Source organism: Lingula anatina, chromosome 6 (assembly GCF_051362555.1).
Source record: "Lingula anatina isolate TDL-2025a chromosome 6, LinAna3.0, whole genome shotgun sequence".
Taxonomy (NCBI): Eukaryota; Metazoa; Brachiopoda; class Lingulata; order Lingulida; family Lingulidae; genus Lingula; species Lingula anatina.
Window position 1 is genome coordinate 18045953 of NC_141772.1, and position 14776 is coordinate 18060728.

Consider the following 14776-nt stretch of genomic DNA (forward strand, 5'->3'; position numbering starts at 1 on the left):
AAGCTGCCAGTTTGTTTACGTATGTGCAGGGGATGTCTTAGATCAAGGCACAAATGAAGCCCACCTTTAATTTAACATTTCTTTAGTAAATGTTATTTAATCAATCTATATGTCTTTTCTCTAAACATTAAACATCTTTATCATCCTTTGATGTATTTTACAAATCTCAGGTAATGAAATACAAGTATAACTTATTTGCCACACCTGTAAGTATCATAATATGTGCCTTGATCTAAGACATCCCCTGCACATGCCATACAAACAAACCGGCAGCTTGGCCAATTAACTTGCCCATTATGCTATTAACAATGCAAAGACACCATAAAGAATGGGGTCTGGGCTTTTTATGCATAGGACTAGATTTGATCCGGGCCTTTGACATATATATATATATATATATATATATATATATATATATATATATAAATATATATATATATATATATATATATATGGTTGTAGTTCTCTTCTTATATATATATTTAAGAAAAGAACTATATATATTAATATAAACTTTGGAAATTTCAACTTAAAGGCAATACATTTATACCCCACATATATTTAGCCATCAAACACGTCCTAATGCTAAACACATCCAGGCTAATTTCCCGCTGGGTGGGGTTGATATAACATTGTTTTCTGACGTTGATACAACGTTGTTATCTGAGGTTGACACAACTTTCAAATCCAACGTTTATCCAATGTCTTGTTTCAACATTAAAACAACATAATTTGCCGGCTGGGTATGATTCATAACATTCCTAATGTTGGACACACATGGAACTGACCTCTGTGAACTCAGACTTTGACATCCCTCCCTGTGCTCTTGATGCCATTACTCGAGGATAATTGATTTGGAATTGACTGTAATGCCCAGAAATTAATGCTTTGTTGTTGTCGTAGTTTTTCTGTTGTTATGTAACCTAAGTTTACTTTTTTATCACTCATTTATTACATAACATCCAGCCACATGTGGGCATGTTGGCTAACTGTAGAGAAGGAACAATGCATTGTGGGAGATATGATAATTACTTTAATTATGTTAATATGCAACAGATGTTTAGAAATTTTATGTTGCTATTGCTATTCATACATAATACAGATACATATTATATGTGTATTTTTTGTTCACTGCCATTGTTTACTGCTTCAAGTCTGTATATTTGGAAGCTTTGCTGCCTTGTTTAACTGAATTGTCACTTTTCAGTCCTCAATTAACACTGATCCCTGTTATATATTAGTTCAGACAACTGACAGATTTGTTTTTCTCCAGACTTAATTTCTTGGTTTCAGTTTCAGGCTTCTGTCTTTTATAAAATGATGTACTAATGTCCCTTCACAAATCCTTCCTTTTCCATACGGCATGGTGGCTTTGTGAACTTAAATACCTTTCCGCTCATGGCTTGTATCTCCAAAACAGGCAGAGATATGCCTACAGTTAACAGTGAACTTGAATAGGAACATATATTTTTGCAATCTTACTGTGGACTTTGACTTTTGACCTAATTGTCAGCATGAACTGAACTTTGCAAATGTCCCCACCCTTCCCAGCAGGCAAATTATGTTGTTTTAACGTTGAAACAACGTTGAACTATAATGTTGATAATATGTTGGTTTAACATTGGATTTCAAAGTTGACTCAACCTCAGATAACAACGTTGTATCAACGTCAGATAACAACATTGTTTCAACCCCAGTTGTTAGACAGCATTCTTGCATGAAAAGACATTAAAATGACCTGAAATGTTTTTTTTGTTTGTTTTTGGTACAAAATACAGGTACACAATTATAACGTACACTGTAAAAACATCCAAGTGCTTGTTTTGTCTGATTTTTTCAATGCATTTAGCTCCTAAGCATGTTTTGCACCTAAGCATGGTACATCCTTTTAGCCTGGATGTGTTAAGCATAGCCCAGGTCTCAATGACATGATCATTTCTTTGCCAATTTTGCAGATTTAAAGGCCATGCAGAAAACATGCAAAAAGCAGTTCATCATAAAAAGTAGGTCAAGGTCAATTTCAAGGTCACAGTAAGATTGCCAGTGTATTACTTCCTATTCAAGTTCAATAGTAACTATGGACCTATATCTGCCAGTTTTGGTGATAAAAGGGAAGAAAATTTGCAAAGTTCAGTTTATGGTGTGAAGTTGGTCAAAGGTCAATTTCAAGGTCAGAGTAAGACTACCAGTATATGACTTCCTATTCAAGTTCAATAGTAACTATGGACCTATCTCTGCCAGTTTTAGAGATAAAAGGGAATGAAAATTTGCAAAGTTCAATTCATGGTGAAAAAGAGGTCAAAGGTCAATTTTAAGGTCACTGTAATTGGCCTCTAATGACTTTCTATTCAAATTCAATAGTAACTATGGGCGTATCTCTGCCAGTTTTGGAGATAAAAGGGAACGAAAATTTGCAAAGTTCAGTTCATGGTAAAAAGTAGGTCAAAGGTCAATTTCAAGGTCACAGTTAAATTGCCAGTTAGTGACTTCCTATTCAACTTTAATAGTAACTATGGACCTATCTCTGTCAATTTTGGAGATATAAGGGACTAAATGTTACAATTTTGGAGTTACAATAATGTGTCATAAATTTCCTACAGAAAAAAATTAATTAAAATAAAGAAAAGGTCATTTTGGTTGAAATTCTTGAAATGGAAGGTGCTGAGAAGTTCTAGATGTTCAAATTTCATGAAATAATGTCATTTTTGACCAGAAGTTGTCTGTCTTGCCAAGCCTTATGTTTTATTTTCCTGGGGTTCAAAATTTATTATACATTACCGTACTGCACATTTTGCTTTCACCACCACAATGTACTTTTTGATACAGCATAACTCGTAAACCATATGGAATACAAAAAAACGGAGACCACTCTAGCATTAACGGTTCCCGAATTAGAGACAGTTTTCAGTTTCGGTATCTTATGGCGGCTACTCCAGTGAAAATGCACCGATTGACCCCAAATTCATGGAGACGAAAGATGACCCAAAGGGTAACACTTTCCAATAATATTATTGGTTAGGTCTGTGTAGTTTCTGAATATCAGCGCAAATAATTTTTTTTCGTAAAAAATTTCGTTTTTTTGAAAATTTTGGCCCATTTGACCTTGAAATAAAGGTCAAAGCTCAAATCCAAGGGCATATTAGAAATCTCCACATATGACTTTCGGTCAGCCGTCTGTAGAAATTTTTCCCATAATTCCTTCCGTAGGGTAAATAATTAGCATTTAATTTTGCCATTTTTGGACAAGGGTACATTGCAATGAGTGCCACACCTAGACCCCAGCACCAACAAAGCCCAAATTTTACTAGGAACGAGTTGAGATTATAGGTGACCTAAATCCAAGAGATGGGTATGAATGCCCTTACTGCCTAGGAGGAGATGCGGTAACGGTAACATGGTCGGCGGAGCCGGCGGAACGATCCGGACGGGACTAAAACCATGTGTACCGCCAGCGCCTACACTGGTGGTACAATAATCTGTGTTGAACACTATCGAAAGCAGCTGAAAAATCTATAAAATACAGTAGCATCTGCCTTTTCTTCTACTTAAGTATTTTTGTAAGCAACCCAGCAATGTCAAAATGTGATCGGCAGTGGAGTAACCAATTTTATAGGCGGCCTTAGCTTCAATTGTTGCATTATTTTCCACTGCCCAATTATTAAATCTTAAATTTTTATAAATATTTTTCCCATGACATTCAAAAGCGCAATTCCTCTACAATTTGATGCCACATTTACATTTCCTTTTTTGAGCAATGGGTAGAGAATGGCATTGCACCAGCTATAGGGAAATTTTCCACTTATTAATACAGTATTATAAAGATTCAACAACAGTGGTGATAAATAGTTGAAGCCATATTTAAACATTTCAATCACTAATCCATCTGGACCTGGAGATTTTCCACTTTTCATGGTGCGTACAACATTTGATAGTTCATCCATAGTGAATGGTTCATTTAGAGTATTGCAACTGTTTAAAGATTGTATGTGCTCAAACCATTGAGTATACTGTTCGATGTATGTTATGAAACTCTTTTCTATGTCATTTACATTTTCATTTAATAACTTGTAAAAATGATTTTGCCATGCTTGTGGGCTGCTATTGATCTTTTTAAAAGACTGGGCACTTTTCGGAGACTTTATATAATTCCACATCTCCTTTGTGGTTTTTAAAGCGTGCAGTTGCTCGACTTCCTTTGCAGTGTAAGAATTTTTGTTCATTTCACAGAGTGCCTTAAACTTACTCTTACATTCCTTATATTTTTGAAAATCATTTTGATTATTTGACTTCCAGAAGTCATGGAGACATTTGAATTTGTTTTAATAGATCACATTCTTGATCCCACCACCGAGGTTGATTTCTTTGAACTTTGCTTTCCCTGATTAAAAAGAGAGTACCTGACCGTTGTAGTAGACCTTCTAACATTTGTTCAGCATTGTTCACATCATTCATCTGCAAAAAGTAATTGAACTGGCCTAAACTAAAGATATTATCGTTTCGTAAATTATCAAGGAACCTCTTTTCTTTTTTTGTTGTTCCATCTGTACAGTTTGCGCTTGCATGTGCTTATTGCATTTTCGGATTCACTTGAAACATCCCTGCACTGGACTTGATATGAGATGGGGAAATGATCTGATATATCTAAAGGTAGAACCTCAAATGTATCAGGTCTGTATGTAACAAAATATAATCAATGACACCGTTCGCCCTCTAATTTACCAAAATTTTCGGGGCCCTTCAGCAAGACCCAAACCCACACACACATCCGCTAACTCCTTCTAACCCCCCCCCCCCCCCAAAAAAAAAAAAAAAAATCCTAAATCCGCCCCTAAGATGTATGATTTTGTAGGATAAAAATGAAAAACATTCATGTAGATAAGACTTATCTGTTTAATCAAAAAACAGAAGTCTTAGAGCATTTATCAGAAGGGAAGCAAATAGTCTTTATGCTTACCCAATAAACCAAAATGCACTCCTCTTCGTTTGTGTAAACTTGCAAAACTAAATGTATTCCGCTCTTTTCCATCCCGAAAAATCTTCACTGAATCTTTGCGGGCCCCTAAGGCGAGGTGCGATGAATTGATTGAATTGGAGAATTGAATGGGAGAAGATGAAATTTTCTTAGGTCGTAAATATCCCTAGGTACATTCCATAACGTGCAAAATGTTTGAGAATATAATTCGATCCGAATAAACAAGTACCTGTATCTTGGTAAAAATAAATAAATAAATAAATAAATAAATAAATAAAAAAGATCCCCGCAGTGAAAACGCAATCAACATATCTGTCACAACTAACACACTGCATCGGAGGAGAATATCGGGGCACATCAAGCGCATTCCAGTTCAGAGCTATGTTCAAGCTATTTCGGCCTTGGATCTTTTGATTTTTAGTTCAAATATGAATTGATATTATTTTGGTTGAAAATAATTTGATTTTATAAACATTGTTCATTATTTATAAGGAAAGGAAGTAATTTTTACACTCCCTTTTTTATTTCTTTTTTTTTTATCTTGTTTGATGTCCATTGCCTTATATCGAACGTTGCCCAAAATTGATTCTCAGAGTTACAACGTTAATTACGTTATTACACGCCTCCCCATGTGTCGTCCCAAGGGAGCCGAGATTTAATGACTGTACCCCCGCAGGGACGACGCATAGGGAGGCGTGTGAGAAGCGGAGAGACTATCAAAAGATTAGGCGGTTTTCCTTTTATGTACGTCCGCCATATTAAGGTCGTGGCTTTGTAGAGCTATGGCTCAACTCGACGTGAATGCGGCCTAATTATTAGATCTACATTGATTTCGCGTAAACCTTCACAAAATGACACCCGCGGTACTGTTGCCAGCGATACACCAAGCTTTTTGTTCACAGGCCGTCCTGGCTGCCCCCAGTAGCAGTTTACCACTGGTGACTCATGAAGACCGGCACGTTTTACAATTTTACCCTGTTTCATTTTTTAAAAGACAAGTTTTAATATGATATTCACGACTAGAATTCTCTATCTGTATAAAACACGTACAAGTACAGTTCTTCGTGTATAATAAACTCCAATCCACCCGAAGCGCATAATACAGACAGCTGTGCGTGCCGTACGCTGGGAGAAGGCCTACCAGGACGAAATGAGCTTTTTCACTGCGCCCTCATTAGGAAAAAAATCAATGTGGTAAACTGTTCCGAACGCATAAAAGGGGCGGATCCAGAGATATTTTTTGACAGTCTTCCAAATTATCTTTGTTGATCCATTCTCTATTTTGACCGTCTTCAGACAGAAAAAAATTAGATACCCGTCAATGTAAACTTGGAAATCTGACCGTCTTCCGGAAGACCCAGACTATAGCCTCAATCCGCCCCTAGGCAAATGGAGCCCACTATTAATATTTGCTTTTAAACATTACATATATGTGTAGAGTAACCCTTTCGCTACACAATGGTGGATAGATCATTGTTGCCTCTTCTTTACATTCCAGATAATGGACTATTTCCTTCCCCTATCCCCATTTTAAATGTTCCAATTTAAGGTCCATTGTGTGACATAACAATAAAATAAACCACTGTGGAATATCTGTTTGTTGTGGGAAAACCTAGAAAAAATTTAAACATTATGGATTAAGAAAATTTGTTTTCATTCCTTGTCAAGGGTGTCCGGAACGGATCATTTTAAAAAAACAAATGGTATGAAAAGTAAAACCTTGTCATTTTTTTCATGAGCTACGGAGAGAAAAATGCCGAGATAATGATGTTAGTGGCCAGGTAAAATTAAAAACTACCCGTTTTGTTCGTTCTTTATAAAGGGCCGGAGCAATAAGTAGCCCGTCTTTGTATATTGACAGGAGCGTTAGTGAAAACTTTTTTTCAAATAAACTACACAACTAAACGGTGACATTTGGTACGGTTTAGAACTATATTTTAACTAATGAAAATTCTAATTTCAAGAGGGGAATATAAATGTGATTTTTTTATTAGAAATCGAAGAGGGGTGTCAGGACCCCTCTGACCCCCCCCCCCCCTTTAAATCCGCCACTGAAAAAAGGAGTGTAAAAAAATAACTTCCTTTCCTTTTAAATAATGAACAGTGCTTATAAGATCAAATCCTTTTCAACCAAAATATTAGCAGTTTATATCTAAATTGAAAATCAAAAGATCTAGGCCGAAAAAGCTTGACCGTAGCGTTTGACTGGGATGCGCTTGATGTGCCCCGGTTCTCCTCCGATGTAATGTGTTAGTTGTGACAGATATGTTGATTGCGTTTTCACTGCGGGGGTCTTTTTTTTCATCAACAAACTTGTTCATTCGGATCGGAATACTATTTTCAAGCATTTCGCACTTTATGGAATATAGGGATATTAACATTATGGATCTAGGGATATTAAGTGGCAACTAGATCTAGCCTTACCTATGCAAAGATTCAGTGAAGATTTTTTGGGATGGGAAAGAGCGGCAATCATGTAGTTTTGCAAGTTAACACAATCGAAAAGGAGTGCATTTTAGTTTAGTTGGTAAGTATACAGACTGTTTGCTTCGCTTCTGATAATTGCTCTAAGACTTCTGGTTTGCGATAACAAACAAATCTTATCTTTATTCGTGTCTTTTATTCTGTTTCTACAAAATCATCGATCTAATCAACACAAATCGGGGTTCAGTCATCCAAGTTTTCCTGAAGTCAAACTTTGTCGTCGGGGAGACATTCATTTGGGCTTGTTGTATACATGTCGACTTTCCCGGATAATCTCCTGAATACAGAACGGATCTCCCCGTCACCCGTTCAAGTAACCAAATCTCCCGGATAAAAGCGACTTTGAAAATTAGCACCACTGTCAGCTAACGCCCTGTCGATTTATCTTCAGAATAGTTGGTTGATGTTTTGAAAACTTCATAAATCTCTTCTAATTGTTTGAAAGAGTGCCCCCCCCCCCCCCATAAATCATAAATCTCTTCTAATTGCTAGAAAGAGTGCCCTCCCCCCCCCTCCCGCCCACCCACCCACCCACCCCCAGATTTCCAGAGGTGGGCATCTCTGTTTTTGGACACCTGACGGGATCAGGTATACAATATACATATGTAAGTGGAAAAGTAGGAAATCGCATGCCTAGAAAACTGTTTGTCTGTTTTGTTTCTAAGAATGTATTTCCATAGTAACAAATACCCATCTGTTGGTGCATGATTGCATGTCAAATATGGCCTTTTGGGCTATTTTAAAATTTTTGAGTGAAATTTTAGTAATTTTGTAAAAATTGCTGCAATGTAAAACTTATAACACTGTTTTATCTCCCCATAGATATAATGTTGTTCTTAACTGCAAAAAGAAAAAAAAAGAAAAAAAAAAGGAAAAAAGCTTATAAAAAAAAAAGTAAAACAGAAAATCTGAAAATATAGCCAAAATGTCATGAGTGTAACGTACACTATTTAGCTGCAATTGATTCAAACTTTTTAAAAGTCACATTATTTAAAAACTGTTCATGGTATTTGTTCAACTTATTGCTTTTAGTTAAAATCTCCATGGGATCTAACCATCTAACACTTCCCCCCCCCCCCCCCCCCCCCTCCAATGAATTTTCCTAGGGTAAATTTTCTCCTACTCATTTACTACTGCTACCCTGAGTGGTCAGGACACAGTAAAAGCTAGCTTGTTAAAAATCTTGTGATGGGATTGCTTTTACTGGCCCTGAGGAACAGCCACAGTGTATGATTTCTGTCAATCAAAAAGAACTGCTCCGCAGTGAATCTGCAGTTGAATGTTATTAAACCAAAATGAAACGTAAAACAAATTTAATTCTGCCTTATTTAATTTTATTTACTGTATTTAAGATGTTAAGTGAAAAATAAATAATATGTTTCTAAAAGAAAAAGATATATCCAAAGTTTTTGCATTTTTTGCTCATCAAAGAACATTTGCTCCTAAAGATATAAACACAATACACGTGCTTGCCCTTTGCCAAGTTTGACAGCTACACTGTATGCCCGATACCACTATAAGGGCTGCGCAATGGCTAGACCAAAATCCGTTTTTAAAGCAGAATGTTGCTTGTGTTGTGATACTGACCTTTGACTGTAAGATATTCTTAGTTCAAACTTCAAACTCCACGTCAGCCATTTTGCTTCTTGTCTCGTCTGCACGAGATAACATCAGTGCAAGGCGGGAAAGGCAGCTCTAGGTGGTCAAACCTGTAGTGTACGAGACACTTATGACTTTCAACTATGGAGCTCAGGCAGATACAGCAGTGACATACGAGACTTGTGATTTCAAAATATGGAAGTGCCAAGGCAAAATTTTGCCCAAGAACGCCTCCAGGTTGACGCTAGTGGCTAGATGTGCTAATATGGGTTAAATATGAAATCAGGTTCGAGCTGGCAGTACCGAAATCTAGAACCTAGGATAACTACTGCTTGACCTGTCCTACTTGGATTCAATGTTTATTCCATTTTCAGTTTACATTAAAATGACTAGTTTTCTTATTCAACTGATGAGCTTTTCACAGATTTTTATCATTGTTATGCATCACCTAACCAAATTTCAGAAATATTGGACTAGATTTTTTAAAATTATTAACGTTTAACTATTTTATACCATGGAATTTGGCGGTCTTTTCAGTGTTATTTTTTGTTTTCTCAAATTAATTGCCGGAAAAAAATCTTTTTCATTGGACCCAGTCAACTGATGAGCTTATCACAGATTTTTATTATGTACAGACACAGATGTACATATAATAAGTGGAAAACCATTTTTTCCTTTGGCTTGAAACTTACAGAACTGATGAATATTTATAATATGCAGATCAAGTTTGAAAATCAGCATGATCAGGTCATTTTTAGGGAAGTTATCCTTTTTTTTTTTTTACTTCTTTCAGCATAAATGCAACACCGATAACACGATAAGTGAAAAAACTTTTTACTTTTTGGCTTGAAACTTACAGAACTGATGAATATTTATAATACACTAGTCAAGTTCTAAAAAATGGCATTATTGGGCCATTTTTATAAAAGTTATGGTGTTTTTCACTTTTTTTTAGCATATATGCAACATTGATAACACGATAAGTGGAAAACCGTTATTCCTTTTGGATTGAAACTTACAGAACTGATTAATATTCATAATACATAGGTCAAGTTTGAAAATCAGCTTGATTGGGCTTTTTTTTACAAAAGTTATGCTGTTGTTTTTGCTTTATTCAGCATATATGCAACACTAATAATGCATTTTAAGGAAAACCAATCAGCCTTTTGTCTTGCAACTCACAGGAGTGATCAGTCTTACTAATATACAGATCAAGTTTGAAAATAAGCTTGATCAGTTACGTTTCGATGAAGTTATTAGCCTTTTTTATGTAAGTGGTTTTTCTTCAGATTTAATTCTTAGGCATGTTAACAGTCTCATTATGGAACTAATTAGATATGTAAAATGTTGTTTTGACATTTTTCTGCTTCTTAACAATATTGTTAGTTGATTAAAAACCAGTAAACCTGTTATCGTGCATTCTGTAATAAAGTATCAAAAATGGAAATGAACTCATATCATTGCAGTTCGTCAGATTCAATCTTTCACTAAGTTAAGAATATCAGAATGGAGCAAGTTGGACATCTAAAATTGTTCCATTGATATTTTTCCTTTGACAACATTTTTTAAAATTGATCATATAAAAATGACAGTAAATTGATTATTTTGTTTCATGTAGAAAAGATGTTGAAAATGGAAAACAACTCTTTTCTACGGTTATCTCTTGTTTACATTTGGGGATTTCCAAAGTGTGACTCTGAACTCTATGGGCTAGTCACATTTTTTGAATATCCATGATACTATATTATTAAAAAATTGATGGTTATTATGCTGTTAAGCATTGTGTAATATTGCATCAAAATTGAACAAAACCTTATTTTGGGCACTGCCTCCATAGTGACCGTGAAAGGAAAACCATGTCACTTACTCTTCTCACACTTACAGGAAAGAAACATAGGACTGAAATACAGCTTGAGTTTGAAAATCTGTCTCAGTTAATTTTCTGAAAGTTATAGTTTCTTTGTGAAAATTTTTATCTTTCACATATTTGAATTTTCAATGTGCAGCTTTCTTGGGCATGAAGCCCAGTGGTTATAAAATTTTCTTAATGTCCATGTTTTTAATAATAGATATTTAAAAATTGGTGGTATTTATACAGTTAATCATTATGTAATGTTGCATCAAAATTGACAAAAAAATCTACTTTGTGCACTGCCACCTTTAACGTTATTTTCTATTTTTTCAAGTAGTCTTACAAGAATGATTTACAGCTCATATTAAAAAACCAGCTCTATTGGATTTTTATTTTTATTTAATTAATGCATTTTATAGTGAAATTTTCATTTTTCTCATTCTGGCACTTTCTAAGTGTAAACTTGAACTCTGATGGGCCTGAAGCCTTATGCTTTTACTTTCATCGGTGTTACCTGTTGTGCATAATTAGTACCACCAGCGTGTACGCTGGCGGTACTCATGGTTTTAGTCCCGACAGCTCGTACAGCTCTGCCCGCTCATGCGGCTCCGCCGGCTCATGCGACTCCTCAGGATGGCGTGGGATACAAGTCACCTTTACCACTTCTTCTCCTAGACCGCAAGGACCTGTGTCCCCATCTCTTGGATTTAGGTCACATATAATTTCAGCTTGAACCCCCTGGTTTTTTGTCTCAGTTGTCGCATTGGCCTGGGCGTGACGCTTGTTGAAAAGCACCCTTGTCAAAATTTTTGAAAATTCAATGCTAAATTTCTCCCAAACCGAAGGAATTATGGGAAAAACTTCTACAGATGGCTGACCGAAAGTCATATGTGGAGATTTCAAATATGCCCTTGGATTTTACCTTTGACTTTTATTTCAAGGTCAAACGGGCCAAATTTTTCTAAAAATGGAAATTTTTTGCGAAAAAAATTTTTTTATTTCTGCCGATTTTCAGAAACTATGCAGATTTAACCAATAATATTAGGGGCAGGTGGGTTATTAACCCATTGTAGCCCTCGTCATCAAAACAAACGGCAGCCATACTGGAGGGAGACCGGAATCGTCTGCTGCGCATGATCATGTCTACATGTACAATTTAGTATTTTATTTCTGTGTTTTCTTTGATATTAAACCGAGTAAAATGATGAATTACTACAGGGTATATGATAGAGAGAAGATAACTAACTTAACAAGCATTCACAGACTGCCTGCAGTGGTAACAATCCAAGGTGTGGGGATGAAAATCGTAAACAGAGGAGAGACCGAGGAGTGGCTTTGAATCAAGACTCATCGGACAAGTAAAGGATAAAACTAATTTATTTTACAGCAAAGAATGAAGACCCAGCTGTGCAGCCTTTACCATAAAAGAAAAAAAACAGTAGAAAACCAAAGACCGAGGGGTATAAGTTATGAGCGCACGTACACTGCATGTTACTAGTGCCCAAAAAGTTTGGGTGTAGAGTGTGTTGTAAAAACGTGTGGAAATACCCAGGCAAGATTTCGACTTACATTTTAAAGACTCTCTTCATTGCCTTGGGTGTAATTTGTTATCAGTTACAGTGCTCTTCGGATTTTATCTGCTGTCATCTACCTCTTTAATACCTGGTTAGCATTATTGTCAATTAGTGTCAAGGCTACAGTACAATGTACATTTGTACATGTACACAGCTCAGCTGGGCCAATTAAATCAATTACCTGTGTCATGTGTATTTGGAAGTTATAGTGGCTTGATTTTAGATTTGGTGTACGTAGTGTTAAGAGTAAATCTGTTTTGTAAGTATATATTCTAGCTCAGGTATCATTTAATTGAAATATAACTTAATGAAATGAATTTGAAAAATGTTAAATTCTGTGTTTTCCTACTGTATTTCAAGTCACAATATGAATATAAATAACTATTGTTACCTTTTTGGTTAATTTACATATAGGAAATTGATCTGGCATTTTCCCACCAAGCCACACTGAATGATTGGGTGCAAGTAAATCTTGATTATAAAAAAAAAAAAAAAAGGTGACAGGTACAAAAGGCAGCTAGATGGCACACAAGGTAGAAGCAGCGAAAGAATATTCTTATATCTTTGTGAGTTATTTAATTGGATTTGTTTGTTTATTTAATTGTTCATTTGTCGTTTTAAAGTTGTTATCCTGATAGCTAGCATACAACAAGGATAGGTATTCTATTTATTTAGAATTGTGAGCAGAAGCACAAGAAGAAATGAAAACACTTTTTCTTTCTCATATTTTTAAAGGCTAAATGGAAAAGTTTGCAAGAAATATAATACTTTGTATGCTGCACTTCTCACAGATGGTCTGATATGCAGAAACAGATGGCTGTCCTGTATCAAGAAAAGATTTAGCTCTTATAGGTTGCGCATTTTTAAAAATTTGACCACCAATTTTGTGAAATTCTCCTAAATGAAATTACAAACTGCTTAGTAACACCATCTAAGGACTTATATGTCAGTCATTCTTTGCTAGTGGTGCACTGCAGGGGGGCCATAACAAGAATGTTATTTAAATTTAGATAGCCAACCAAATTCTCATGACATCGTTGTGTATGTTTCAATAACAAATCAAAGAAGCTGCATGAGCAAGGAGGATGTTGTTATAAAAGCAAAAAAATAGAAAAAGCAGAAAATATATCGAAATAACCCTCAAAATGGCATCCTTTTTTGTGGAATTTTGACCCTACCTCTATTTAAGAACAGTTTGTTTAGGGTTTGAATGGATTATTGAAGCAGGAAATACATCTACTGCAAGAAGATATAATAAACAGAATGTGCAAATTGTTATTTAAATAAAAATTTATTTGAAGTCACTGAAAAATGATCACAAAATTAGCTTAACTTACGATACATGCGGTGTCCCACCCCGATGAAAATTTCATCTAATCCTATCTTTCCGTATTAAAACTGTTCAATCGTCCAAAGTAGTATGTCGGTTAGTTTGTGTCACGAAGTCCATGATAATATCAGTTTTCTTAAGAATTTCACATTTATTGCTCTGCAAGGTCGATTTTTCTTCACCGCGTCCCAATATAACGTTCGCAACGCTGAAACTTCAGAGATCGATTTTTATCAGACGACTTTAAAATGCCGCGTGAAAATTATACATCGATAGCGATCTTCTTCCATACTCACTAACTGATGACGTCTTACACACGAATGGCTTCTTTTGCACACTAAAAAAACCAGCTCAAGCAGGCGGGTGGCCCATTCTGATAACATGTCACGCAATGACGCTGTCGAGATAGGATGCAGGGCACAGGTGTAATTCCCTCGATTTAACCGTCACAGGATTGTTTATTGGGATCTTCTTTGTATGAAGGTGAGAAATAATGAGTTTCGTTTCATTTTTCTTCAATTGTTTCAACATATTTGTGTACCGATTGATTTTTACCATTCTATAAGTAGGGTGACTTCGTCTGAACTTTCGTTTTGCGTCTGTTTCACATGGGGGACTAAAGGTCATATTGAACATGGTGACGCGGTGATACCGTATTCATGTTCTCTTGTTCTCGAAAACTCAATCATCGAAATTGAATTATTTTTTTCAGTTTTGTCTTAAATTAAGCTGCTACACTGTATTCCGTGCGTTTAAAATTTAACCGTCTGTAAAAACAGCAATAGAGAGCTTTCGCAACTGCACGTTTAGGCGACCGACTACATTTAGCTATCCGTAACCGTAAAGTGACCAACGTTTATTTTTTCGTGATTTCGCAGAAAGACCCGGTTAGCCTTTACGGATAGTCGAATTGTATAGTAGGCTGATACATGTTTCCCGTGCTGTAAGCAGAGACGTTAAATGAG